Genomic DNA, 27,903 nt, shown 5'->3' on the forward strand with positions numbered 1-27,903 from the left:
AAGAGAAGAGTTGACCAGGAAATATAACGTGGAAAATGATTAAGAATTACTAAAAGGAGAAATATGAGAAAAATACAATGATTGTGTGGAGAGATGGAAGAGAGGTGTTCAGGAAAACACGGCTAATATGAAAGGGAATTAAAAAAAAAAAAAGACGGAGAAAGAGGAAATAGGAATAGATTGAGACATAGATTAAGGAAGATGAATAATTGAGATAGGAAAGGGCGTTATTGATATGAAGCTAGAGGTAGAAAAGACTTGAAAGGGAATAGTAGATGTGTAGGAAAGAGCGATAGAACGCGAAGGTAAAATGCTGAGAAAGAGAAATAGTAGAAAGGGAAAGAGGACACGAGAGAGAAGGCTTGGATTGAGTAAGGAAGAAAACGATGGAAATCTTGTTAAATTATTTTTCTTTGGAACAATTAGTTCTCTTGACACAGAAAATTCTTACATGAAAAATTTTATGTTTCGTCTAAAGTAAGACTTTTCTGTATTCCGTTCTTTTTCTGGCTCTTTCTTTTATTCCCTTAAGTGTTGGGGCCGGGGGCGGTTGGGGTGGGGTGGGGGGGGTTGAACTGAATTCCGGAAATTGATTTTAAAGTATAAGAGAGAGAGCGCCTCAGTGGCGTGGTCGGTTTGGTCTTGGCGTGCCACCTCGGTGGCCGCGAGTTCAATTCTCGGGCATTTCATTGAGGTGTGAAAGATGTGTATTTCTGATAATAGAAGTTCACTCTCGACGTGGTTCGGAAGTCAAGTGAAGCCGTCGGTCCCGTTGTTGAATAACCAATGGTTCCATGCAACGTAAAAACACCATACAAACAATCAAGTATAACAGGAAGTTGCTGTTTAGCGAATCAGCCAGTGGTCGAAGCGACAGAATGACTCGATTCCATAGATATATCAATCTCATCAAGACCTGTTTTGATGCTACTGTCAAAAAACGAGGCAATATATTCGCTTCCAAAGTTATATCAACCATCTCAGGACTCGTTTTGATCTTCATGTTGAAAAACAAGGACATATGGTGCCAAGGCGTTAAGATAAAACCGGACCCGACAGTATTCTAAAGCTACAGTGATGAAGCGTTGTAATATCTCCTACAAGTTCAGTTCTATTAAATACAGTTGCAAGGAAGAACATTGTCGTTATGCAGTAAGATCAATGGGTCGTGATAATGTATTGTACAGACCGAATTAATTTTAAGTTTAAGGTATCTTGCTTCAGCGTGTTTCTTTGATTACATTATATTTACGCGGTCAGAAAAGGCGAAATAATTTTATAGTAGAGGGTGGCCCAAAAGTAGTTTTACAGTATCTACTTTCTTTGCTCCTGATTTACATTGTTTTGCCATGGCTCCCACTTTACAATACCTGTAAAAATAAAAAATAAAAATTATAAACCGAAAAGGGAAGTTGACAAAATCAACTAAATTAACATAGAATAATGGTTTCATATTTTTTCATAATTAAAATCTAAACTGTTAATATATGAATGCGAAAAAGATAGTTGAATAATTGTAAACCTACTTTTAGGCCACTTTAATGTGTTTTTTTTTTTTACTTATTTCCATAAGCTAAATGAATCTATAAGTGTGGCGAAGCAATAATTTTGAGAAGTCTTCAGCTTAAGTCCAGGTGTGTTAAATTATTGGTATGTATCCCTCTAAACAACGGCAAATTCAAGAGAGAAGCATTTCCAGGCCTCCAACAACCGGGCGATAAAAAAATCACTTTTAAAAGAAAATCACGACAGAAGGGAAGACGAAAAAATGATTGACAGGTGCTGTCAATTGGGAGTAATGGTGAGATATAGGACATGCATGAATGGGAATCATACAGAATATATTTCCTTCGGACAAAGCAACAAGGTTCAGTAGGAATAGGGTTTCCATAGTCTAAAACATTTAACGTGAGATGAGTCATCAATAAAGACCCTACGAGTGTATCATTCAGTGCGAAAGGTCACCAGTGCTTGTGCTATATTCTGCAAGACAGAACAAATGAATATTGAGATGATGTACAACGAAAGGGTTTCGAATAAAATGTTACTTTTGCTCTTTCGTCGTGTTATCTTGGTTTTAATTTCCGCCGTGTAAGATATTTTTTTCCGAACATTCAGTCTGATTTTGACATGTGTATTTTGTTCGTACCTCGACAGCTGAGCTTTGAAGATAGTCGTCTTTAATAAAATATTTATATCCCTGTTGGAAAAGCTAAATCAACTCCGTTTTCTAAACTAAGAATTTCATATCATCTTTTTGTTTGCAGTACATCGACTTTTGTTCACTTTTCTCCGCTCATTAATGGAATAGATAAGATTGTTGATATGTCTGTCTTCAGTCACCAAAATGAAAAGGTGGCTTGAATATGTCTTCCTTCGAAGACTTCATAAGTAAATTAATTAAATTTAGCTCTTTTAGTTTTGAACAAATGGCTAATAATAAACGCGAGGAAACATGGAAAAGACATTCTACTTTTTCGTTCTAAAATATTGTCTAAGATGTTGTCTTAAATGGAGTGTAACTGAATACACACTAATATCTTAGTAAACATGCAACGTATCTCATAACCAAATATTGGCAACTTTCAGCGTATGAATGATTTGAGGAAATCTTTTATTATTATCTGTCTGCTCAAGGGAGTAAAAGAGATTCCTTGCATCAGGGGAGTTCATTGTGAACCTTAAGGGTATCAGGGGATGAGGTGGAGGACAAGAGGAAATGAGATACGAATATGAGACAGATATTGGAGATCTCGCGAATGGTCGGGAGATAGGAGGAAGAAAGATAATGGGAATGATAAATTATATAAGATTAATAGGAAGAAAAATAATGTAAAATAAAAGGAAGAAAAAATAATGTAAAAATAAAAGAAAGGAAAAATAATGTAAAATTAATAAGAAGAAAAATAATGTAAAATTAATATGGAAAAAAATAATGTAATATTAATAGGAAGGAAAAATAATGTAAAATTAATAGGAAGGATAACTAATATAAAATTAATAAAATTAATCAAGTACCGTAGTCGATTCTTTAGTTTTTTCAGTTAGTTTGGAGTAAAGCTTGTTTTCGCAGTTATTTGTGTATAAATCATATTAGGAGTCTTATAACATTTCCGTGATTCATATAAAAGCATTAAGCTACTAACGTCCTTTAATATCTAATTCGCTCTACCTCGGAATTAATATACTCTCATAGATGTTAACCGAAGGGGAATTTTTTAGCCGATGATAAATTCGTCGGCTCGTGGGCGCGAACCACTGAACGAAGAATACAGGACTTACAGTGAAGCGTTCTAAATTTAGAACCAACGATTAAGTGCACACAAAAGTTTTATTTCCATTTTTGAATATATTCTTTTTGAATACTCTTACGATCTGTTAAATTGATACCTATATACAGACTGCATCTATCAGTCTCCCACCGGATATCACTCTCCGATTTTTTGTACTGTCAGCTTTATAGGAAGAAGGTATATTATTCCGAAACTGCACTTAATGTGGACACAGTTCCTATTTTAATTATGGATTCCAAAACAGCAATAAATGTGGACACAATTTCCACTTAATGTGGACACACAGCTCCTATTCTAATTATGGATTCCAAAACAACTTTAAATGTAAACACAACATTCCCATTTAAAGAATCGATTCCAAAAGAACATTTAACGTGGACACATTTTCCATTTAAAGGACTGATTACAAAATAGCATTAAATATGGACAAAATTCTCATTAAAAGAATGGGTTCCAAATCAGCATTAGATGGGGACACACAATATCCTTTTAAAGAATGGATCCCAAAACCGCTTTAAATGTGGACACAAAGTTCCCATTTAAAGAATTGATTCCAAACAAGCATTAAATATAGATACACAGTTCCCATTTAAAGAATGAATTAAAGAACAGCATTGAATGTGGACACAAATAATAAATAAAATGATCAGACACAAGCTGTGTTTAGAGTCTGTCTCCATGGATCCGAGCTGATGTATATTCGATGTTATGCAGTTCATGTTCACAGTCCTTCCGATATCACGAATTCAGGGATTTGCAATCCTAAATCGGAATGTCATTAAACAGAAATTTTAACACTGAAGGCAAATGCTGCAACATTGCAATGCATTGCGCCAAATTCCTCATGGAGTGTTGCAAATGTGACCTCGTTTTCAAGAGGCCATATCACAAACAGACCCGGTAAAAAATAATTTCTCGATTACATATTTCGTATTTATATATAGATAAAATGATAGATGGGAGACAGAGAGATATATTAATTTCGTATTATTTACACTTACGCTTTGAGTAGGTGTACTGCAAAAGTAAAGAAACGCACAATTTTCCGTCCCGATTGAAATTTTAGGATCAAAATGGTTCGAAGGCTGATGTTATCGTCTAACACATTATGCCAATCTTCCAGCCACTGTCGATTCCAGAACTAATATTTTTAAGGATTATTTTTTCTTTTTTTTTAATTCCTCTTCATTTGGATTTCAACCCCGTCAAGGGGAAATCATGCCCAAATATCTTTGGGAACGAAGAAGCTATAAGGTCATTGTAGGCATTACGATAAAATTTTTTTATGAAAATGTCAAATTATATATATGTATATATATATATATATATATATATAATATATAGGTAATTATATATATATAGATATATATATATATAATATATATATATATATATATATATATATATATATATATACTATATTATATTATATATATATATATAATATATACTCATATATATATTTATTATTATATATATATATATATATATATATATATATTATCTATATCTATATATAGATATATATATATATATATATATATATATATATATATATATATATATATATTATATATATATAATATATATAGATATATATATATATATATTATATATATATTATATATTATATATATATGTATATATATATATATATATATATATATGTATATATATCTCTATAATAGATAGATATATATAGATATATACATATACAGTATGCGCGGAAAGTAAAGGCACGCCCTGAAAAAATACAAACTTTTTTTTATATTAGTTAGAAAAAAAGTGGAAATTGGGTATTTACATAAGAAATTAATACGTGGTTATGTTCCCCCGACATTTAATGACTTGTCTGATACGTCTAGGAACACTCATGGCCAGATTTTGGAGTGCTTATTGGGGAATTCCCCCCACACCTGGCGAATAGCCACTCCAACTGTGGGATAGAGGTGGTAGGGATGTTCTTAAGCTTCCCCTTAATGATGGTCCAGAGGTTTCCTATTGGATTTAGTCAGGGCTGTTACCAGGCCACTCTTCAAAAAAGGGTATAGCACAATCCTTGAGCCAATTCTTCACATTACGGGCATTGTGACAGGGAGCACTGTTTTGCATAAAAAAAACTCGGCCCCCGTTTTCTCAAAACTAGACTCTAACACGTCATTCAGCAATTCAAAATAGTTATATTGATTCATCATCTGGTTCTTAGGAAGAATGACTAAATCCCCCACACCACCATAGTTAAAACTGCCCCATACCATAAGGCTAGGAGGGTGCTTGACAGTCTTTTCTGTGTACTGGGTTCGACCCAGAAGGGCGATAAATACGTTTAGCCCTCATCCCGTCACAAAGACGTAGCTATCGGTCCACAACACCTTCTTCCACTGTTCTTCACTTCCCAAACAACAAATTTCTTGGCAAATTGAAGCCGACAGCACTGTCGGCACTTCAGGACAGAAGTTCTGCTTGCTTCCGAGTCCGAGCCTTTAACTACGGCCAAAAGAAGGTACAATCATGGATACGCCTGCTGCACCGTTCTTAAAGACGTGGCCTAACAAATGGGGGTTCTTTGCTTTTATTTCTGGGGCAGATAATGAAGGATCAGCCTTCAACTGTCGATTTATAACCTTCAGAGTCCTCTGAGAGGTTATACAAGGCCGTCCAGGCTTAGGGGCAGGGTCAGGGATACATGAGCTGCCTGAATCTTGAAATCATTTTACCCTATGCTGAACGGTACGCACACCTAGGCCTTTTTGGGCAGCAATATCCTTATTTTTGACACCTCATTGTGAAGGTCTATTATTGCAGCAATCTCCTGTGGGCCAACAACACTGCGAGACATCACTAACACCGAAAAAAAGCCCACACAATAAATGCTGGTCCAAGCGCGGAGCAAAAAAAAACTACATCCGCTCACCAGTGATACCCGTGGACCACTAGCACTAGTTGTTGTACTCTGGGAAATGGTTGCCAGGGTGTACGACGCTACCAGACTGCCGCCTATACATTTCACTTACTGTAGAAGATTTTAAGGGGTATTGTCAAAAAGCGCTAAAAAACAAGGCACGGCTGTTTCAGTGTCCTATTAACCTTTCCGCACCATACTGATATTAATTTGACATTTTCATAAAAAATTTTATTGTAATGCCTACAATGACTTTATAGCTTCTTCATTCCCAAAGATATTTGGGCATGATTTCCCCTTGACGGGGTTGGAATCCAAATGAAGATAAATTAAAAAAAAAAGAAAAAATCCCTAAAAATATTAATCCTGGAATCGACAATGGCTGGAAGATTGGCATAATGTGTTAGACGATAACATCAGCCTTCGAACCATTTTGGTCCTAAAATTTCACTTGGGGCGGAAAATTGTGTGTTTCTATACTTTTGCAGTACACTTATTCAAAGCGTAAGTGTAAATAATACGAAATGAATATATCTGTCTGTGTACCATCTATCATTTTATCTATATATAAATACGAAATATGTAACCGATCATTTTTTTTTTTACCGGGTCTGTTTGTGATATGACCTCTTGAAAACGAGGTCACATTTGCAACTCTCCACGAGAAATTTGGCGCAATGCATTGCAATGTTGCAGGCATTTGCCTTCAGTGTTAAAATTTCTGTTTAATGACATTCCGATTCAGGATTGCAAATCCCTGAATTCGTGATATCGGAAGGACTGTGAACATGAGAACTGCATAAACATCGAATAATTACATTCAGCTCGACGGATTCATGGAGACAGACTCTCTAAACACAGCTTGGGTCTGAACATTTTATTTATTATTTGTGTCCACATTCAATGCTGTTCTTTAATTCATTCTTTAAATGGGAACTGTGTATCTACATTTAATGCTTTAATGCTATATAATATACAACATATATATTCATATATATATATATATATATATATATATATATATATATATGAATATATATTGTATATATTATATATATATATATATATATATATATATATATATATATATATAATATATATATACATACATACATAAAAGCTCGTATAATTGACAGAGGACATACAGATATCCCTGAGGATCTCTCTCTCTCTCGTGGCTATATTGGAAACACCTTTTCTCAATAGCGAAAGTTCCCTATCCGATCCCGTGAGGGAGAAGTGCGGGGAACGAGGGGGGGGGGGGGGGTGGGGGGGGGGGGGGGGGGGGGGGGGGGCGTGTTTGGTTGACGAAAGCAATTCAAGGTCCGTTCTCCGAAGAGCCTCTGAGCTGTTTGACCAAAACAGTGATTTCGGTCCCCAGTTGGTCTAATGCTCCAGATTCCGTCTGGGGATCTGGCTGCTGGAAGGGGAATAGACCAATGCCGTCATTAAAGAGAGAGAGAGAGAGAGAGAGAGAGAGAGAGAGAGAGAGAGAGGGGGGGGGGTGGGTCGCTTAAACATTAGAACGAGCGAATGATTGACTAAAAGGAAATATGAATAAGTGACCCTGAAGAGTGAAATTGTTCACATATTCAGTCTGTCAGCAAGTCTCTCTCTCTACATGAGTGAAACCGTTCGTACATGTTCAGTCTCTCAATAAGTGTGCGTATTATCACTCTCTCTCTTTCACTCTCTCTTTCACACACCACACACACCACACACACACACAACTCATGCATCAAACCGTTCGTAACATACAGTCTCTCTTATCTGAGCGTATTCTCTCTCTCTCTCTCTCTCTCTCTCTCTCTCTCTCTCTCTCTCTGGCAAACAAATGAGCACACAGGCGCAAAACCTTCATCGGATCTTAATTATTATTTTTTTTACATGAAAGTTCTAGATTGCTTCGCTAATTAAAAACCCATTCATTCACGTTCATTCATTTAAAAGTTGTTGAGAGATTTAGGAACATCCAAATTTGAATTCATATATTCGTGTTCTTTTCCATTCAAACTGCACTTTTTAATTAAATCCACAAATCTCTCTCTCTCTCTCTCTCTCTCTCTCTCTCTCTCTCTCTCTCTCTCTCTCTCTCTCTCAAGACCAAACCTCTCAACACTTACCCTACAGAGAAAAAGTAACTTCCGTACTCAGTGATTTATGCGTCAAAAAACTTTTGATTTTTTAAAAATAAAATGAAGGACTAACGAACTCTCGTAAACTAACCATTCATTAACTCCCATTTGTTCAAAAGGAAACGCCGCTGCATTAATGTTAACCTCGATTTATTCAAATCGTAGCGGCGACATTTTAACGCCTTTCGCTGCGTAAGTATTTTAAGCCAATTCGTCGTCATAGTTTCGGGACAAAATGACGACCGAAACGCAAATGAGAAAAATTTCATTTAATCGTCAACCGAGCCACATTCATCGTTCATTTTCTTTCTTTGATATTCATTAAAATATCTTTTTTCCTCGGCCAGTTAGGGAATCTGAAAGCATTTCTCCATATTTAAATCTACGCAATCCCTCCCACAGCACCGATGATTTATTTATCCCTAATGAATTTGGATACTCGGCGCTGCTAAATTTTGACTAGTTTTAATTGCACAAGTACATTCGAGTACAACTTAAAGGGACTATAACTAAAAGAGGCGTTCGAGAACAATCAAAATGGATATTCGAGTATAATTGAAAGGGACTATACTTAAAAGAAACATTTGAGTACAAGTAATAGGGACATTCGAGTACAACTAGAAGACACTGAAAAAAAAAAAACAAAAAAAAAACAATTCTAATGCAGCCAAAAAGAACATTTAGGTAGATCTGAAAAAGGAACATCCGAGTACAACCAAAAGGGACATCTGAGTACAGCTAAATTGGATTTTAGAGTACACCTAAAAAGCGCCTTCGTGTACAACTAAAACAAAGGGATATTCGAGTACGACGAAAAGGGACATCTGAGTACAGCTGGAAGAGATATTCGAGTAAAACTAAAAGCGATGTTCTAGTACAACTAAAACTAAGTACAACTAAAAGAGATATTCGAGTACAACTAAAAAGGGATGTTCGAGTACAACTAAGAGGGATATTCGAGTAGAGTTAAAAGATTCGAGTACAACTAAAAGAGATATTCGGCTCACATAGATATTCGAATACAACAAAAAGGGATATTCGAGTACAGCTAAAAGATATTCGAGTACAACTAAGATCGATATTCGACTCAAAGTGATATTCGAATACAACAAAAAGGGATATTCGAATCCAAAAAAAAAGGGATATTCGAATCCAACAAAAAGAGATATTCGAGTACAGCTAAAAGAGATATTCGAGTACAACTAAAACTCTCGCCCCTTCATTGCATTAAATCCGACGACTTCGTCTCCCCTTAAATAGGGAGAGTCAATTAAAACGTCTGTCCAGTGACGAATAAAAATCATATACATATTAATAATTACTTTCGCAGTGCGCTGTGTCAGCGACAGTGTGCATTCGGTGGCCGAAATTCTTCGTTTTGAATTGACAAAACAACATAAGGCCATTAACGCAATCAACGTGAAGTCCTTCAACTCAAATGGAGGAAGGCTGTTGAGTCCTACGAGTGTTGAGGGTGAGAAGGCCAACAGAGAGAGAGAGAGAGAGAGAGGAGAGAGAGAGGAGAGAGGGAGAGAGAAAAAAAAAAAAAAAAAAAAAAAAAAAAAAAAGATTGAGGGAGAGAAAAAGAAAGAGAGTGAGAGAGTGAGAGAGATTGTTAGAGGGAAAGAGAGAGAGAGAGAGAAATTGATGGAGAGAGAGAGAGAGAGAGAGAGAGAGAGAGAGAGAGAGAGAGAGAAAAAAAACCTACAGATAACAATACAAAAAAATAGTAATGCTAAAATAGAAGTTTTGAATTCTTAAATCAAATAGTTTGCAAAAATAAATCTAAACACTGTTGTGATTTTTTTTTCTGCAAATAAAGGATCGTTCCTCGCACCACGTCTCTCTGCTTATCTACTTCCACTTTGGTTACCTGCTCTTCTCGTCCTATTTGCTCTTTCCTTCTTTTTGAACTGGTGAAGACGTTGATAAGAAAAGATTCTCGCTCGATTCGCATCAGTAAAGATTTTGTTTATTATCTTTTTGGCGGTGCGTTTTGTCTTGAGGGCGTTTCGTGAAATATTACAAGAAACCTTGCATCATTGTATTATTATTTTCGGTTTATTCTTTCCTTTGTTCTTTGCTTTCAACTCCTTTGTTTTGCGATCGATCAAGTTTTAAGCGTTGGTAAGTTTTGTACCAACAGTCTTCTTTTTTCTTTCTAATTTCTCTCATTGTCCTTTAACTTGCATTACCAAGAAGGTGAACTATTTTGCAATCTTCTGTTTCTTGCACCTCAAAGTCCAGACGCACTTCCTCTTATCACATTTCTTCCTTTTCCATTTGCCAAAATTTTCTTGGTTTACTGAACTTACCTCGTTCTTAAAATATACAGCAAACATTGTTTACCTTACATCATTTTCCTTTAGATATGAAGTAGTTTTTCCTATACAAAGTTTCCTAAGATTCGTTATTGCTTTCATGCTTGTGAACTCGAGTGACAACTTATCTTCACGTCTTGCGAAAACGACTGAATGCAATCGCTTCAGAAACATTTTTGTGTTGACTGGATAAGTGAAATAGTTCTTAAAACCCTTTTGTTAATATTCTATGATATTTAGTCCATTTCATTTAATCAAGAGGATGGGTTTTCAATTGTCCAGTTGTTCTTTCCTTTCTGAAGATAATACAGTTCTCTGTGTACTCGTATGAAGCTCCAAATACAAGAATGGAGGAACAATTATTTGAAATGTTGATACATATCCGCAATCATGTGCCATTTGCATCAAACAGTTCAACTCATTGTAATCACTAATATTGCAAAGCAAATCATTACATGGGGTTTTGAAAAAGCTCTGTACTAATTGTCCTTTCAGCTCTGTACTGATTTTTCTTTTAAAGAACAACATATATACCATACTATATGCGCTCCCGTCCTCTGGAACTCATCATGACGAATCAAAAGCAACTGTATTGTATATGAGTATACACACTGTCAAACGAAAACAGGAAAATTTAGCTACTAGGGTTTGGCCAATCATTAGAATCAATGAGTTGGCCAAAAATCTTTGTCAAGTCATTTTCGGTTTGAATTATGGCTGTTGCACAATTGAGGGGGCAATATTTCAACCAGTGAGTTTGATGTGAGAATTATGATTCTTTTTATGTTCCTTTCGTGTGATTGTTTCTCTGATTAAGTTTCCTGGATGATTTATGTTATCTCTGCTTTGGTGAAAATATTTCTGGGTCATGAATTCATCCAGAAGAAGTAGAATCAAGTCAGTTAATTTGATAAGGAATTTCTCTTACGAAATGTTAATAACTTTTGAATATCTTCATTATTATTTGGTCAAGGATTCAAAGCAATTATTCTGTTCAATAAATTCTCTCTCTCTCTCTCTCTCTCTCTCTCTCTCTCTCTCTCTCTCAAAACTTTGATGGAAGGAATAAAAAAAGTAAATAAATGTTCACATTAATGATTCAATGCATTTATACTGTGCAATAAATATTCTCTCTCTCTCAAAACTTTGATGGAAGGAATAAAAAAAGTAAAATAAATGTTCACATTAATGATTCAATGCATTTATACTGTGCAATAAATATTCTCTCTCTCTCTCTCTCTCTCTCTCTCTCTCTCTCTCTCTCTCTCTCTCTCTCTCTCTCTCTCTCTGTACATGTTTTGTACGATCAGTAAAGAGATATACTTGAGAATTGTTGCCATATGTAGTACCATAAGGGAAGCCCCCATGACGGATACTTTGGCAGATATGCTTCAATTTCGTACCAGTTATTTTGGCATTGTCTCATTATGTTTGATTTAGACATCATCTTGAAATACTACGTCAGCAATATCGAGTTTTTTCCTTGACACAATTGACCGCGTCATTTTCTAATTTCTGTCATTCAAAGATCAAACAAAATCAAACCAAATTGCTTCATTATAAGAATCATTACAATTTCCCCGCTTGTTTTATTTCAGGAGTTCCAGTGATTTTCGTTCATTTTATTTTTAGATGTTTTTCTCGTGGTCAGAAATCTACGTTTCATGTAGTCTTTCATACTGTTTATAACTCTCCCCATATATTTTCGGTCTTGCCCATTCATGACATAGGTCTTGGGAGGACCCCCTGGGAGGAACTCCTTGGAGGACCCCCTCATTCCTCAACCTGGTTTGCTTTATCATTTCATCTGTGTCCCCTTGATCATCAGTTCGTTCAACAAGCAGCTCATCATCAGTAGCAAAGGGGGGATTTTTTTTTCTTCCAAGAGGACCGATGTAACTCAGAAGGGAATGAGAACCTGTACTTTTTTTTTTTTTTTTGTAATGTGAGTACTTTGATGAACTCAGATGAAAAGCAGATAGTCTTGGTGTGCAAACAGGAGCCAGATAAACTGAAATTTTTATTTGTTAGTTAGGGGATACAAAATGAAAGTTGATTTAGCTTTTAAAGTAGCATTTATATAACATTAGCGTCTACTTATTTACATAGCAACTGGGAAGCATCTGGATACATTAATATTATTCCAACCAGCAACCAAATGGACGTTTATTTCTTTAAGTTCCATATTAGATATTTCCATAGCACACTAAATGTTGAAGTTTCTCCGAATATTTCCTTCGTACTCATTTGGTAAAAATAGCCAAACGCTTAATAGTTAGGTAAAAATTCAGGTAAAATTAAATTTACTCCGTGTTGTTAAAATAATATTAAATAAATTATCAAAAATCTAGATTGTGCACATCTATATATTATTATATATATATGTATATATATATATATTTTTATTATATATTATATATATATATATATATATATATATATATACACACACATATATATATATCATATATATATATATCTATATATATAATATATATATATATATATATATATATATATATCCTCAGTTCACCAGTTCTGCTGGAAGAAAATGAAAAAGTACCAATACCCAAAGTTACTTGTAAAGACTGTCGACACACACACACACACACACACAACAGAAATGAAGGACGATTGCTCCAAGTATAGCATCCAATTAATCAGTACCCTAAACACTGGGAGACCTTAAGTATGCAATGTCAAGTAGGCAAAAACTAAATTCAACCATAGATAAATTCACTAAGTTGAAAATCCTTCAAGACTGCTGGTTTACCTGCATCAAAATAATGTCTTAAACACTAAAGCCTTAAAGCAGCGGTTCTCAATTACTTTTGGTCATTACTCCACTTTTTACAAAATCCTGCCTAGCAGCAAGCTCGTTTCCCCCACACCATATCTATTATTTTGTACATGATTAATATAAAACAAACTCTTTTAGTTGGTTAAACCTTCCTTTATATTCAATTATTGAAACAAATACATCAAGAAGTACTATAATATTGTTGAAAATAAATGGAGAGAATATATTGAAATAATGTTCATCAGGGTGAAAAAGGACATATAAATCAATAAATACTTCTGCTGGAAATAAATAAAATAATTTCATGTAAATAATCACTCCTTCAGTTGAAAATAAGTGGAAAAAATACATATATGTACTTAAAAAAATCTTCGGTAGTGTGAAAAAGGACAAAACACAAAACCCATACTTACTTTTTTGGTTAAAAATAGCAATGGATTCTTTGTATAATAAAGCGTCCGTCTTCCTCTGACCTCGGACCGAATATGAAAAAAAACCGTTACATGGGGCAGCCCTCCCCCTAACTCTCCCAAATTCCACCCTCCTCTGAGATGACAACTAATTGCCGACGAGAGATGCTGGACGTTCGTTAAGATTTAAATTTTTTATCTTTTTTAATGATAATACATATGTGTATATATATAATATATATGCCTATATATGCCTATATATATATATATATATATATATATATATATATATATTATATATATATATATATATATATTACAGCACCTGTCAAATGAAAACTGTCATTACCCCCATCAAATGCGAAATTACCCCCAGTGGGGTAATTCACCCCTTTTTGGGAACCGCTGCCTTAAAGTATACAATATGCAGTAAGCAAAAACTAAATTCATCCATAGATGAATTCATTTATTGTATTTATCTCCGTTAATTTTAAATTATTTCATGACAGTGGACTACAGACGCGTCTATGCAACCCTTGAAAAAGGAACAGTGAAATCACAAATGTATTAAATGAACATAAAACTACAGAAAAACCCAGGCACCTCCTCCCCTCAAAAGAAAAGAAAAGGAAAAAAACCAGCGAAATCACATAATAATAAATCCCATTTAAAAATTCGCAAGGTAGTCGAGGAGAATTCCATCTCTAAAAATACCATGACGCCTCAAACCACAATTATGAGTCGTCCGTCCTGAAGGGATATCAGGTCAATTGCCTAACTAAGTTGGACTGGAACGCTGCTAGAAAGGTCATGGAACGAAAGAAGGCACGATGGAATAGAAAGGTAATCAGATCCACTGACTGCTTTTATGATAGTGTTAAGTTTAAGTCTCTATTTTGGAGGAGTTTGTGATGAACAAGTAGCTTGATATGCTACTGACCTCATATCAGGCAATGGAAAGCTGGAGAGAGGATTGATATATATCCAAACCAATATCTCTAATACTGACAATCGTATATGCTTTGGTCACATTTAAATACGTCCAACCTACGACCTTATGGCCGGTACGTGCTCTACGAATTCTACAGAGCCCTGGCAACACGCACGGCTGATGTGACGAGGTCTGGAGGCAAAAAAAAAAAAAAAAAAAAAAAAAAAAAAAAAACAAAAAAAAAAAAAAAAAAAAAAAAAAAAAAAAAAAAAAAAAAACGTATGCAGCAACTTGCCCAGGACCCACGGTCAACTTACGGCCAGCACAGGTTGACTGTTTTTTTAGTGCCTTGTGGTGATTTAGTTCCTTCTACTGCCCTGTAATGACTAGTTGTGGCATGTGCTGCCTGTCTGTGACCTGCAATGTCTTGTGCCTGTATATACTGCTCTGATCTGCCTCTTATTAACCCCTGTGCTGCCCGTAAGTTGGACCTGCGTCAGTGGCCAGGTGTAAATGGCCCTAAGTTCTACCTACGTCTAGTTAACACGTAGGGAGGACGTAGGATCTTTTGATCCTTCCACAAATCTGCCACGTCCAAGCTACGTGCTCAAAAAGGTGCAGGTTCGACGCACGTGTAGGGCAGCTTTTTCACAAAAATCAGCACGTAGACTGCACGTAGCAGCACGTACGGCTAAATGTGACCATAGCAACAAGGCATGACTAATTGGTACCAGGAATTACAAGACAGTAAAGAAAAGCCAGTATATGGTGTTACAAGTTAGTGTAAGGCACTGATAGGCAATTCAAAGGTAATGTAAAGCCATTATTAGTCAGTGAATGGAACGGAAGGCACTGCCGAATCACTGCAATACACTGGACGGCAGTGCATAACTTTACAAGTCTAAACAGGCATTGCAAAACAATATAAGATTGCAAAGGGACGCACTAGTCACCACAAGGCGCTAAAGGGAATTACAAAAAAGTACAAGGCACTACAAAATAGTATATAAATATGCAAGTCGCTACGTGACTACTACGCAAGTATGCACAGACAATACCAGGCAACAAAATGAGGCACAAGTTATAACAAGGTATTAGAATGATGTACAAGAAACTACAGGCCTGTATACTCGTAAGCTAGTGTAATGTCATTACAAGAGACTGAATGGAAGTATAGGTCACTAAAGACACTCTATGCTACAACAAGGGTGTGCAAGTCATTGCGAGTTGGTAATGGTTCTACTAGTCAGTACATGGCACTACGAGACAGGGCAGAAAAATACAAATCAGTACATTTCCCTACAAGTCAGTGCAACGACCAGTAAAATGAACTTCAAACCGGTGCAAGGTTCTACAAGCCACCAGTCATTGAAAGAACACTACTAAACACTACAAGTCAGTACAAGGCGATCAAGCCAGAGCAGAGCAGAATCGGGTGGTACAAGGAAGATCCAGTTGCACCAAAGTCCTCTAGAAATCATTGTACTACAAGGCAATACAGTTCGGCACATGTCAGGAAAGTCACTTCAAGGTAGTGAAAAAACACTACAAGGCACAGCAGTGGAGCGCATGTCATCTCAAGGCAGTAAAAGCATGACAAGTCAGTACACAATACTATTCGATAGTCGAGAAAGTTCCAGTCAACACCAGACACAACAAGTCACTACAAGGCAGTGTCAGACAGTAAAAGAAAGTATGGTGAATGCATTCGATGTCTAGGCCAGTCCCTTACGACGCTCTTGATTGGCTGTTGGTGAGCCAATCGCAGGGCTGGAAACTCAGTCTCTCTCGAGGGTTCACATAGGCAGCATGTATGTTCCATCTCTCCTGGGGAATACGTCTTTCAGTTGAGTTGGAACATACATCCTACCTATGTGAACTCTCAAGAGAGACTGAGAGTTTCCAGCCCTGAGATTGGCTTATCAACAGCCAATCAGGAACGTCGTATGGGGCTGGCCTAGACGTCAAATGTACGGTTGATGTGAATCTACTATAGAAGGAAGTACAAGGCACCAGAAGGCAGGATGTGTATATGCAAAGCACTACAAATCACCGAAAACGAAATGTTAAATCACAACAAGGTACTATACGTCAGTATAAGGCACTGAAAATAAGTACGTCACAACAAGCCAATACAAGAAGTGCTGGTCAATAGAATCAGTACAGCGTTACCATGTCATTACACGGAAATACAAGTGTATACAAACGACCTGAAAACAATACAAGGCAGGTTAAGGAGGTTCAGGTCATTTCGAGTTAGTACATGACACTAACAGTTAATAAGAGGCAGATCAGTGCAGTATATACAGGCACAAGATATTACAGGTCACAGACAGGCAGCACATGCCACAGCTGGTCATTACAGGGCAGTAGAAGGAACTAAATCACCACAAGGCACTAAAAAAAAAGTAGAAGTCACAACAAGGGAATATAAGTCAATACAGGCCAGAGCAAGGAAGATGTAGGTCTACGAGTATGTGTATTACACCATGTAAGAGATCTCATTTTATAAAACTGTGAAACCATGCATTATTTTTCGTGTAAACAGGCCATCTCTTCATATTATATATGTAAGTTTAATTCGAAAAATACTTCAGAACTGACGTTATTTTCAAAGGAACCAATATACTAGCAGGCATATCTCTGTTCTTTATCATAACACTACGATATATTTAACATTCAGATGTAGGATATAGCTTGGTACTCACATTATCTACGTTTCAATAATTTCGAAAATTACAGTTTCGTCAATATTCCTTATGATATGATGGCGGAGATATTCTGTCTGCGTTTGTGTAATTTTAAATTCTCTTTACATTCTCCTCTTTTCAGAAACCGTTTTGTAAGACTTTAAATGTCAAAGCTGCAGAAACAAATAGTTTACCCGACTACTCTGAGGGTTGGTTGACGTCGGAGGCAATATTTGTAATTACACACACACACACACACACACACAAACTTTTTATTGACAGAAACATTTCTCCATTTTTACTACTTTCAGTATCGCTCTCATTAACACACCTCAGCGTTTATCCTCTCGGAAATAGCTATGTTTTCTCCCTTCGTAATTTCCATCTTGGTTCCTTCCCCACGCCCCTTTTCGGGCAATTTTCTCCTCCCTGTCCCTCGGGATCGATGGGAATTCACCCTTCGGGGTCCATGATTCAAAGATGACAGCACTAATGGCCTTATTTTGTTCATAAAGCGGCGAAGGGAAATTTCCGTTGCAGAATTTACACTTCCTAGAAATGACAGACTTATGTGAAGTGTGCCATGCGGGGAGGAACGTATAAGGACAAATTTAGCGCCATTTCCACGCAGTAATGAAACAAAATTTCTGCTTTGTACTATCAGAAATAAAATAAAAAAAGCTAAAATTAAGAAAACGAAAGGGATATTTGCAAAGTAATCAGGATGAAGTATCGGCTTTGCCAACGAAATTTTCGATTCAAAGTTAATTCAGCATTTCGTGATAATTGGTGAAACTGGTTTTTGCAGGTTTTCTCTGTATTCATTCTTTCACGGTTGTACTTTTGTGTCCATGACAACGATCTGAACCAAGTGGCAAAACCGAGACAGCACAAGAAAGTAAAAGTTAAATATATCTTAGTTTAACCAGACCACTGAGCTGATTAACAGCTCTCCTAGGGCTGGCCCGAAGGATTGGAAATTTTAACGTGGCTAGGAACCAACTGGTTACTTAACAGCGGGACATATAGCTTATTGTGGGATCCGAACCACATTATATCGAGAAATGAATTTATAATCAGCAGAAACAAATTCCTCTGATTCCACGTTGGCCGAGACGGGAATCGGACTGGGTAATACTACCGAGTCGGTAGGCGAGCACATAAACCACTCGAACAACGAGAAACATTTTTCGTACTATAAGTGTACAAAATCAGTCGTTAGAGGAAATATTTTTCTGGTTTTATGGATTTATTATACAAATGAGGCATGCAAATAGGTAACGACAAAATTCCTCTTACACATTTTGAAAAGCATAATTGGTAAATTCATTAACAAATCTAGTTTCTGCTTGTTTATATAACAAAGCAAAAAAGTAAGGACTAAATTTTTACATTTTTACTTTATTATTTCTGAAAGGAAACCATGGAGATCGTTAATATTATTCATATTTCCAAATAGTTATTTCACAATAAAAAAAATCCACTGTCAAAATAAAATCAAACATTTTTTCTGAACCTCAGAAGCCTTATGAAATAGAAGTCATTAATGAATCAATTTTTCCTTTGTTTTATTCCTCTAATTATAAAATCGCTGATTAGAGACTAATTACCATTGGCTCATTTTGAAATTAGAAGAAAGGCTTGCAGCAGGATTCGTCAAGTAGTTAGTGAAAATCAGTAATTTGCATTTTTTCCTGGCTCTTGCGTCTTAGATCGATTTTGGGGAACTTCATTCAAAAGATCCTTTACTGAAAGTTCCATTACTTGAACCTCCTTTCGTTGAAACTGGAAGCACAGGTATGGTCTTGGCCTGCCACCTCGGTGGCCTCTAGTTCGATTCTCGGGCATTCCATTGAGGTGTGAGAGATGTGTATTACAGGTGATAGAAGTTCCTCGCGACGTGGTTCGGAAGTCACGTAAAGCCGTTGGAACCGTTGCTGAATGACCACTGGTTCCCTGCAACGTAAAAACACCTTACAAACAAAACAAACAAACAAGATGTCTTCCGAGAGTTATGCAGCTTAAAGAGTATTTAGAATCATTTGGGACTCGAATCTGTTTCCTGGTTAGACTTAAGACCATTCCAGAAATGGAGAATTTTCAATGCCTTTCATTAAAAGTTCATAACTTCGTGATTACCATTTTCATGAGAGCTTGCCTGTCAATTCTTTGACCTATTGTTTTGAGAGCTTGACTATCAATTAATTGACTTGTTGTTTTGAGAGCTTGACTATCAATTAATTGACTTATTTTTTTGAGAGCTTGACTATCAATTAATTGACTTGTTGTTTTGAGAGCTTGACTATCAATTCTTTAACCTATTGTTTTGAGAGCTTGACTATCAATTAATTGACTTACTGTTTTGAGAGCTTGACTATCAATTATTTGACTTATTGTTTTGAGAGCTTGACTGTCAATTCTTTGACCTATTGTTTTGAGAGCTTAAATATCAATTCTTTAACCTATTGTCTTGAGAGCTTGACTATCAATTCTTTGACCTATTGTCTTGAGAGCTTGACTATCAATTCTTTGACCTATTGTCTTGAGAGCTTGACTATCAATTCTTTGACCTATTGTCTTGAGAGCTTGACTATCAATTCTTTGACCTATTGTCTTGAGAGCTTGACTATCAATTCTTTGACAACAGGGATCTAAAGTTCCCTTTGCACCACTCCCTGAAAGTTGGTACTTGAAGACTTTTTCCTGAAAAATTTAGAAAGAAGAACCTGTCTCAGTAATGTCCATCGAGTTATTTGTTCATAAAAATGGGAATATTTATATTCTTTGAACGTAAATATTTATTGTCAATGCTTTCCTCTAAATGCAAGACCTCAGTTACATGATAATATTTCATCATGATACCCTGCACACTAAATATAGGTCCAGGACTGGGTATGCTAATTATAGGTCTAAGACTGAGTATGCTAGATATGTGTATACCTATATTTAATCCTGAAGTATCCGGTACGTACTCATGTTGTACATTTTTATCGTGACGAATAAAGGTGGATTTCATTTTATAATATATAAGCACCCTATTCTCGTCAACAATCAGTTTTAGAGAATATATATTTAAGACTTTAATGAGAAAATGACGGAAAAACGATAATTAATTCACTGAGATTTTGCCTGTTAACCTTTCTGTATTTTATGTCTTATTCTTTAATCTCTCACAGTAACCTATTTACGTTAAACGAGAACCAGACAAGAAATAATGGATGGAAACTAGAACTGAAGAGATACAACACATCCCATTGTGGGAACTTCTTCACATACAAGATATATGACACATGGAATAACATGCTACCAGAAGTTGTCAACAGAAACAGTGTGGAAGAGTTTAAAAGGAAGCTAGACAAAATCATTAGGACACTGTGAATGAACATTAAAACCTGCTCCTAGAGATAAGTGACCATACGTTTGCTTTTAGTTTCTCTTTTTATCCATTTTTCTTCGTTCTTTCTTACCGTTCAATTCTTTTGGCGAATGATTAGTTTTTATATGTATCCTCATATTTTATGGATTTCCAAACGACAGATCTTCCGTTATTACGATTTCCAGGCGTTTTGTAACTTCGTCTTCCAGATTTTTTTTTATGTTGGATTTCCTTTTTTCCTTTAAGTTCCGCACGAGGAAAAACTAGCCTGGGATAAGTTTTCATTTTTTTTATTTTGTTTCTAAAAACTTTTGGCGGTTGTATAATACTTTGTCAGCTGCCGGATCATTGACGTCAGTGATTAATCGTCCGAAAATACTTTTTTTTCATAAATAAAATTCACTGCGGACTGTTTCTTCAACATAGCTTTATTTAAACAACGCAGATTCTGATTAAAAACACGCTCAAAAAAAGCGAAGGTGTTACATCTAGTGGAGCAGGAAAAGAATTCCAAAAGGAACCATAGAACAACTAAAGGTAGACAAACCTGCGGTGTTCGTATGAAACTTGGTACATAATTTGATTTGTATACCTTCACGAGATAATGCTGTCCTGGATTTGGGTAAACTTTGGATATAATTCAGTCGTGGATTAAAGCAAATTTTGAATCTAATTCCTTCCAGGATTCAAGCAAATTTTGGATCTAATTCCTTCCAGGATTTTAGCAAATTTTACATCTAATTCCTTCCAGGACTTGAGCAAATTTCGGATATGGTTCAGTCCAGGAGTTAAGGAAATTTTTTGCTAACCTAAGTATATAATCAAATTTTGGATCTAATTATTTCTAGTATTTAAGTAAATTTCGGATATAATTCAGTCCAGGATTTTAAAATTGTTTTTGCTAACTTGGAACGAATTGCATCATTAATTTTTGGGGGTAGGATGAGTTCAGTAGGATACCTTCTCGAGATAAGGCAGTCCAGGAATAAACATATTTTGGATATAATTCAGTTTAGGATTTAAGCAAATTCTGGATATAATTCATGCAGGATTTAAGAAAATATTGGATATAATTCAGTCCAGTAGTTGAGCAAATTTTGTTTTAACCTGGAACTAATTGTAACATTATTATTATTGGGGGGGGTTTTTTGTGGGGCGGGCGGGGCGGGGGCGGGGGTGTTAGGACTGGTTCAGTACAAATGTTAATCAGTATAACAACAAAAATCTAGTCGAGCTCCTGCAACAAAGGAACAAAATGTAATTAAAAAGCGTTAAATTCCATATCACCGCCAATGTGATTTTAGAATGTTTGGATTTATAAATTTGAGACTTTCCCACAGGTTAAGAGAAAGAAACCCTGGTATTTCATAACTGGTTTAATTCCACGCTCAAACGCTGTTCAACTGCAGTCATGACGTCATGCGTTATTAACCATTACAACAAACCCTTTTTTTTAGCGAAAACGAAATAAGAGCACAAAATTGGCTCCTGTTAGGAAGAGAGAAACCTATAGGAACTTTTGCTCTCATCCTCATAGGATGCTAGAACAGTGGACATTTTTAATTTGCTTTGTTTTCACTATCAACAAAAACCGGACTCACCAAAATGAGATACTCCATCGTAGTCAGCATTGTTGTTGATTGCACTGTTCATATAACCCCCCCAAAAATATATCTTAGTTCAACCAGACCACTGAGCTGATTAACAGCTCTCCTAGGGCTGGCCCGAAGGATCAGATATTTTTACGTGGCTTATGGAACCAATTGGTTTACTTAGAGCATCGGGACTACAGCTTATTGTTTAGGATTCCGAATCAAATCGAGAACAAGAATCTCTATCACCAAGAAATAAAATTCCTTTCCGGATCTAGTATTGCTGTTTAGGTAGGATCGGGTAATCGAACCCTGACTCTGGAGATTGGTAACGTCGAGCATGTAAACCGACTCGTCCAACGCGGAACAAAAAGCAAGGCTTTATGAGGTATCCATTCCCTGTTTTTGGGGGGGGGGGGGCACAAGCTAAACTTTATTTTGATTAAAAGTTCCTCACTGTTGACTCTCTCCATTAATGTATGGAATAAAGGAGAAGCTATGAATAGTAAAACGAAAAGGCCAAAATAAGAGGAGTAAGATAAACTGAGCGAAAGAATAATTTAAAGGGAAAACTCGAAAAATGTAAGTAATAAAAAAAATCAAAAGAAGAGGAATACCTCAAAACTTAGAAAACACATATGAAAATCTTAGAAAGGAAGATGAATGGAATAAATATGAAACATTTATCACAAAACCAATACAATGAGTAAACTTTCAGAATACAATAAATACAAATACGTAAGGAAAAGGTAAACGCCGAACGCCAAACAAAAAAGTACAAGAATTGTCACTCCAATTAAAGAAATGTCCTGACAGGAAGAAAAAGGGCCTCGAGGGATTTTAAGTTGTACAGGTAAAGGAAAAAAGACAGAAAAATTCCGATGATCATCAATAATTCTTCCCTGAAACAAAAAGTCAGAAACAAAACATCAAACTGAAAAAAACTTCGTAAAATCCTACGTTAAAAATTGCAACGAAATAAGTGAAGAACAAAAAAGGACTTTTTTATTTAAATCGAAATTAAATATTTTAGGGTCCACAGTAGAAGAGGCTAAACTAAAAGAAAAAGGACTGACGAAGAGAGAGAGAGAGAGAGAGAGAGAGAGAGGCGAGAGCATGAGAGAGAGAGAGGAGAGGAAAGATAGTTAACCAAACGCAGATAAATGTTATTAAAAAAAAAGACATTAAAATTCATTGGAATGCTGGGTCAGTAAAGAAGGTATTTAAAATGCCTTATTCCTTCTTTGCAAGTTCCCCAAATTAACAATAAAAACAATAAAACAACCATCAATATAATAGGTTTTAATATCCATCATTCAACACAAAATGAAGTAAATACGTGTTTGGAAGAAATTTATTGCCATCAATTTTTTGATAACGTTTGCATTAACAGCTTTCCAGCCAGCGATTATGCCTTTATTTTTTTCTCCAAGCGAATAGGAAAAGACCAATGTAAGTGCATATTTACCTTTTTTTTTTTTATTAAATTTTCTTTTCATTTCGTTAGCTTTATTCGCCCTACTTCTCGTGGAAAGCATGCGACTTCTGCCTCTCAAAAAAATAAAAACAGGCGAGTTTGAAAAACTTCTACCATCAAAGTTGAAACATATTTATCATCCGGAGAGAAGGGGGGGAGTTTCAGAGAGAGATAAGAGAAGAGAGAAAAAAAAAGAGGTTATAAGAATTATCATGGGTTGATTCTTTCCTAACGCCCTTTCGTTTATACCGACGTGAAAATTGGAGTCTGCAATTTGTTATGCTAACTAAATAGTAAAACAAAAAAAATTCTCTTTATTCTGCTTATGAAAGCAAAAGGCTATCCTAAAGGCTTGCAGTCATAGTCAAATTAATAAATAAAATGTGGATTAATCATTTTTATCGTTGATATTCAAATACGTACAAAACCGATTACAAAAGGAACTTTCACGGAATGGAGAATAATTATTTTTTATTTTTTCATCCATCCACGTAGCGAGGTCTATTGTCGTTGCCAGAAGGAAAACAAAACTTATTGTCACAAGAAACGACAACGTTAAAAAACAAATAATTGCAGTTTGTTACAGGTTTTGTATAATTTTTTTTATTTTTTTTTACTTTCTGGTTGTCTTTTTTTCAACGCCAATTATCCAATTTATTTTGATTATTTTATATATATTATTATAGATTTATTATATATATATATAGATTATACATATTATATAGTCAATATATAATATATATAATATTATTATTATATAATATATATATATATATAACATACACACACAAAACATTTACAGCCTTGAAAACAACGCTGACTTCTGCCAGTGGCTGGTTACCTTCACAAAAGACCAGACACCTGAAACCCTAATCACAGTTTACAAAACGACTGAATACTGTGTGTTGTGGGTGGTGGTGTGTGGTGTGTGTGATGTGTGTGTGTATTATACACATGGGTATGTATGCATGGGGTGGGTCACCGTAATGTGAGGAAGATTATTCAGCAGTAATACAAGGAACAAAGAAGAAAAAAAAACATATGAAAATGTTTAAGGAAAAATTGCCAACTGAAACAGAGAACAAAGGTATAACTTATTTTTCCATTGAGACGCATATAAATATTACAATTAGTTGCCTTTTTCCTTCTCATTAACACTTTATCTTACATGAAATTAGCTGAATTTTTCCCCCAGAAAATAATTTTAATTTTGCTTCCTTTCACGGCCAAACGAGAGAAGAGAGGAGGAGAAGACAGAGGAGAGGAGAGAGGAAGAGAGAGAGGAGAGGAGAGAGAGCATGCGGGTAATGCCAAGAATCTTAGAGAATGACAGGCCAGACAGAAGATGCAATTAATTCGTTTTTAATTTTTGTGCCCATCATCTCCTTTCAAGCTCGCTAATCAATTTCCAACTGCAATTGCAATGTTGAGGGAAATAAATAATATGGCATTGATTTTAAATTTAAATTTAGTAATTAATTCGTTTTGTAGGTTAAAAAAAAAAAACGAACCCATTGTAACTTATTAAATCGAGCTGCTTCACATTTCCATTTGACAATTCTAAGACTGGTCACAGTTTTTTGTTATTGTAATTATTGCTATCAGTATTATTTATTATTTTTTTAAATATTCAATAGTTAGTCATGATTTCTTGGAAATGGAGGAAGAAACAAATCCACAGTTATGTATTGTAGAAAATAAAATATTAAAAAATAAATCTAAACAGAGAGGCTTTCCTGAATCTGCTTGATATTCCCCTTTTCAATCACGAAGCATCACTGTTTAATTTTCTGATACATTTTGTACCCCTACATATTATCTATTATTATTGATTATTATTATTATTATTATTATTTTATTTTTTAAAAATAATGGCAGAAATTCACAAGAAGATTTTGTATAATTATTCTTTCAATTATCGCCTTATGATTTTCCTTTCTGGGCACGATGGTATTATTAAAGCAGCTGTCCAATGTTTTCATCGCGGCTGTAGGTCGTCAAACGGAAATTTCGGGTTGGGCTGGTGGGGTTATCAAAAGCAAACTGGTTATCCATGGGACAGGCTGGGGTCGTCAACAGGTATACAGTGCGTTTCGTTAGGTCGGGAAACAGGCCGTAGTCGTCAGGGGTATATCCGGTAATTTCTTGTTATTCTTCTGTATTTTCTGGTTGGTTTTAAGGCGTCGACATGTTTCGGCCCACCCTCGTTTGGCCCCCAGCTTCGGGACGGGATCGCTGAGTGCAATGGGTTTGTGTCAGAGTTATTCATTCCGCTATTTTATTGCATTCGGTATTGGCTCGAAGAATAAACGGAAAGAAACGGTACCTACACGTTTCATTGGGCAATACACTGTGACGATTCACGAGTGGTTGCGATGTCATCAGGGGGCACCCGTTGCTGGTTGGTCTGTCCTCTTCGTGGGGGCGGAAGCCTCATCCTTTTATGGGATGGTGGAGGGGTCCCCTCGAAAGGGCGTTGCTACCAGGTCGTCCTACAGGGCGAGAGCTTGAGTCTGACGATCACACCCTCAGGGTTACTAGGTGGACGGACCTCCATCATGGATGAGAGCCTAATGCTTCATAATACAGTCCTCAGGATCCCATCTATTGCTAAATGATGGCTGCGTGCTCTGGGCGTTGGTCTGTTCTGGCTCTCCTGACGGGGTCGGATGTTGATGGGAGGAGCGGTCCCTGAAGGTATGTTCCATTTCGCAGCGTGTGTATGCTTCAAAAATGGACCCGAGCTCCCTCCGATATGTGCACGCGCGATTAAGACTGAACAACGGTTGGGGGATGTGTTCGTCAAGAAACTTTCGCAAGGGGCAGATCGTTAGTATGCGGCGTGGGTGCCTAGGCATCGTGAGGTGAACCTCCCAGAAGTTCCACCGACAGATGTCGCTGCGTCGGATTCTTTTATTTTATTTGGGCAGTCCTTGCAATTGATTAAATACCGCCTCACTTTCCTTGCGCATGACAGGAGATCCTCTTGGGAGAGGCCCGCATTGACGTCCATCCCGATGTAAGGTCCGAGGCCATCCGCGGATTGGGCACAGTTGTATACTGTAAATGACGTTGCGTCCTCTTCAAGGGGATCCGCGATTTTCGTTAGGGTCCGGGAAAGCCCATGCGGCCGTAGTCGTCAGGGGTCCGGGGTAATGCCGGTGGGGAGGGGTATTGTTTCTGTTGTATTTAAATTTCTTAACGGAGAAGGGGTTTTCAAAAAGGGACATGAGGTTTTTGAGGGGAAGGATCTAACACTGGTTTCTTACTTTTTTCAAAATCTGGTGTAATTTATTTCGGCCATACCCGAATTAACGCCGCGGTTCTACACTCGTTTCAGCGAAGATTTACGGGCCACAAGGGCGGACGGTGCGTTTGGCCTCTTCGGGCGGGATCCTGAGTGGCAATGGTCCTGTGTCAGATGTATTCAACGCTATTTATCTTGCATTCCCCGGTTGGATTGAAGAAACGAGAAACGGGGTAACCTCACTTTTCATTGGGCGAATACCTGTGACGTCACGAGCGAATGTCATCAGGGGGCCCGTTGCTGGTTGGCTGTCCTCTTCGTGGTTCGGAGCCTCATCCTTATTGGCGATGGTGGAGGTCCCCCTCGAATGGGCCGTGCTACCAGGTCGTCCTCAGGGCGAGAGCTTGGAGCTAGCGATCAACCCTCAGGGGTTAACTAGGGACTGTCCTCAGGATGAGAGCTAATTGCTTCAATCATCACCTCAGGATCCCTCCCTTGGTGCAGATGGTTTCGTTGTGGGGCCGGTGTCTGGATGCTCTCCTATGACGGCGGGGTTGGCGGAGGAGGAAGGTCTCCTGTGTGATGTTTTCAAACTGGGCTTTCCTCCTGATAGTGCAGCGCTTTCTAAAGAGCACAAAACGACGACATCGGGGTGCCATGGTCGATAACCTCCGAAGTTATCCGACGATGTCCGCTGCGTCGGATTCTTTTTTATTATGGGCAAGTCCT

The sequence above is a fragment of the Macrobrachium nipponense genome, chromosome 9, assembly GCF_015104395.2.
Source record: "Macrobrachium nipponense isolate FS-2020 chromosome 9, ASM1510439v2, whole genome shotgun sequence".
In the NCBI taxonomy this organism is placed as follows: domain Eukaryota; kingdom Metazoa; phylum Arthropoda; class Malacostraca; order Decapoda; family Palaemonidae; genus Macrobrachium; species Macrobrachium nipponense.